Genomic DNA, 3,479 nt, shown 5'->3' on the forward strand with positions numbered 1-3,479 from the left:
AGATGATGAAAACAATGAAGGAAATTGCTGAGAAAGTGGAAAATAACCAAAAGGAAATCCAAAAACAGAATCAAATAAGAGATGAATGATATAAAGAATATAGAAAGGATATAGCAGAGCTGAAGGAACTGAAGCAGTCAATCAGGGAATTTAAAGATACAGTAGAAAGTATCAATAACCAGTTTAGACCCTGCAGAAGAAAGAATCTCAGAGGTAGAGGACAAAGCTCTTGAGATAACTCAGATAGTTAAAGAAGCAGAAAAGAAGAGAAAGAAAGTAAAACGGTCACTGACAGAATTATGGGACTTTATGAAGTACTCAAACATATGAGTTATAGGTATCCCAGAAGGGGAAGAAGGATACCCTGGAGAAATGGAAGCCATTCTAGACAATATTACAAATGAAAATTTCCCAAATATCACAAAAGATTCTGACACACTCCTTTCAGAGGGATATCGGACCCCTGGTCTCCTCAACTCAAATAGAGCTTCTGTAAAACACACTGTGATGAACCTGTCCAAAGTCAAGACAAAAGAAAATATTCTGCAAGCTGCCAGGAGTAAGTGCCAGCTGACCTACAGGGGCAAATCCATCAGGGTGACTGCAGACTTCTCTAATGAAACTTTTCAAGCCGGAAGACAATAGTCATCTACCTTAAATCTACTTAAAACAATTTCCAGCCCAGAATTCTAAATGTGCTAAGCTAAGCTTTAAAATTGATGGGGAAATCAAATCTTTTACTGATATGCAAACATTGAGGAAGTTTGCCACAGTAAGACCAGCTGTACAGGAAATACTTTGACCTGTTCTACACACTGACTATCACAATGGACTATAGGCACCTGCTACAACACCCAACTAGTTTTCCTATTTTTAGTAGAGAAGGGTCTTGTTCTTGCTTAAGTTGGTCTCACACTCCTGAGCTCAAATGATCCACCTGCCTTGGGCCTGCCAGAGTGTTAGGATTACTGATGTGCCACTGTGCCTGATTTCACTCTTTCTTGTGAAACAATCCCAGTGACTTGAATTCTTCAAAAGCCCCTGATTGGTTGCATCAGCTCTGGTCTGCTTAGTGCTAGAATTCTCCTTACATGATTAAAAATAACCCCTAAATGGTTAAATCCAAAGTATGCATTTCTTTTTTTTATTTTAATTTTTTATTAAATCATAACTGTGTACATTAATGCATTTATGGGGTACTTTGTGCTAATTTCATATACAATGTGGAACGCTTATATCAAACTTGTTAACATAACCAACACCTCACTTACTTGTTTTTTGTGGTAAGACATTTACTCTCGATAGTTTTAAAATGTACCCATTGCATTATGCACAATAGATGAGGTAGGTCCCACCAAATACCCTCCCTCCTCCCAACTTCCCCACTCCTCTCTCCTTCTTCTTCTTTCTTTCTGGACTATAGGTTTGTTTTATAATTCATATGAAAGTGAAGGTGATTATATATTGGTTTCATAATAGTATTGTGTACATTTGAGACTTGAAGAGAAACTTCTCTGAAGAAGACAGGTGCAGGGCCTACAAACACATGCAAAATGCTCATCATCTTTAATCATCAGAGAAATGCAAATCAAAACCACTTTGAGATGTCATCTAACTCCAGTAAGATTAGCCCACATAACAAAATCCCAAAATTACAAATGTTGGTATGGATGTGGAGAGAAGGGAACAATTCCTACTGCTGATGGGAATGCAACCTAATGCATTTCTTTTTGATGGTATGTTTGCTACCTTCTAACTGAATATAGTATCTAACTGATACTACTTATTAATTTATTTGTTTTCATAAACGCTTCATGTTTCTTTAAGACAATGCATGGTCTCTAAGTTTTGGATATAATGTGTATGTCTATTTGCCCAAGCTGGTTGAGTTTTCCAATAAATTGTGTACTTTCCAATTTTTCCCTCCCCACTGACTTAGTGATGGAAGTATATTAACATCTTCCACTAGGTCAGTGATTTTCAACAGGTTTGCCATGGATTTTAGGTGTGCCATGAAAATTTTTAAAGGTCATTAATTAAATTATTTATGAAAGTTCAAAGCATAGTAAGCATATTCTTTTTCCTTTACTCTTTTTTAATCAACATAATTTAAGTGTGCCATAAGATTAAAAGGGGGGGTGGAAAAGCACTATAGTAGATTATGGATTAACAAATTCTTTTTGTAATTCTGTAATTTTCAATTTACGTAAGTTTATATATATCATAACTATGTGCCTGGTGGTTTAGATATTTTCTTGTGAATAGTTTTTTTCAAAATAAATGAAAATAAAAACACAACATAATAAAACCTATGGAATAAAGCAAAAGCAGTAATAAGACGAAAGTTTATAGCAATAAGTGCCTACTGGAAAAGAGTAGAAAAGTTTCAAATAAACAGCAATGCATCTCAAACACTAGAAACACAGGAGCAAACCAAACCCCAAATTAATAGAAGAAAAGAAATAATAAAGATCAGAGCAGAAATAAATAAATAAATTGAAACAGAAAAAAACAAAAATAAAAGATCAACAAAATGAAAAGTCAATTTTTTAAAAAGATAAACAAAACTGACAAACCTTTAGCCAGGCAAAGATTTAAAAAGAGAGAGAAATAAAATTCAAATATATCAGAAATGAAAAAGGAGACATTACAACTGATGCAGCAGAAACCCAAAGGATCACTGGAGACTAGCTGAGCAATAATATACCAACAGACAGAAAACCAAGAAGAAATGGATAAATTCCCAGACGTGTACAACCTACCAAGACTGAGCCAAGAAGAAATGCAAACTGAATAGACCAATAACAAATACCAAGTCAGAAACAATAATAAAAAGTCTCCCAGCAAAGAAAAGCCCAGGAACCGATGGCTTCACTGCTGAATTCTAACAAGCATTCAAAGAATCAAAGAATTAATACTCGTCCCACTTAAAAGTATTTCAAAAAATTAAAGAAGGGAACTTCCAAAGTCATTCTGCCAGGCCTGTATCACCCTGATACCAAAACCAGACAAAGACACAACCAAAGAAGAAAACTGATAAACATAGATGCAAAAACCTAAAACAAAATACCAGAAGACCCTATACGACAACACATTAAAGAGGTGATGGAGTGAGATTCATCCCAGGGACGCAAGGTGGTTCAACACAGAGATCGATCCATGGGAGGACAAAAACCTCTGATCATTTCAAATGATGATGCAAAGCCCTAAGATAAAATTCAACAGCCCTTGGGTAGGGGAGCCCAGGCCAGGGGGAAAGAGCCGAGGCGAGGCAATGAAGGCCTCAGGGCCCTGCGCAGAGAAAGCTGGCGGGCATCTGGGGCAGACTGGGAGGCAAGGCTGGCCCCGGGACACTCTGTGGACTGTGGAACCTGGAGCTGTCCAGCCGCCCTTCCACAGCAGCTCCGCGGGGACGAGTACCTGCAGGTCCTCGCACAGCCTGGGCCCTTCCAGACCTAACGCCACCTGGAGGCCATGTG

This window comes from Otolemur garnettii, unplaced genomic scaffold (genome assembly GCF_000181295.1).
Source record: "Otolemur garnettii isolate 467f Iridium unplaced genomic scaffold, OtoGar3 scaffold00302, whole genome shotgun sequence".
In the NCBI taxonomy this organism is placed as follows: domain Eukaryota; kingdom Metazoa; phylum Chordata; class Mammalia; order Primates; family Galagidae; genus Otolemur; species Otolemur garnettii.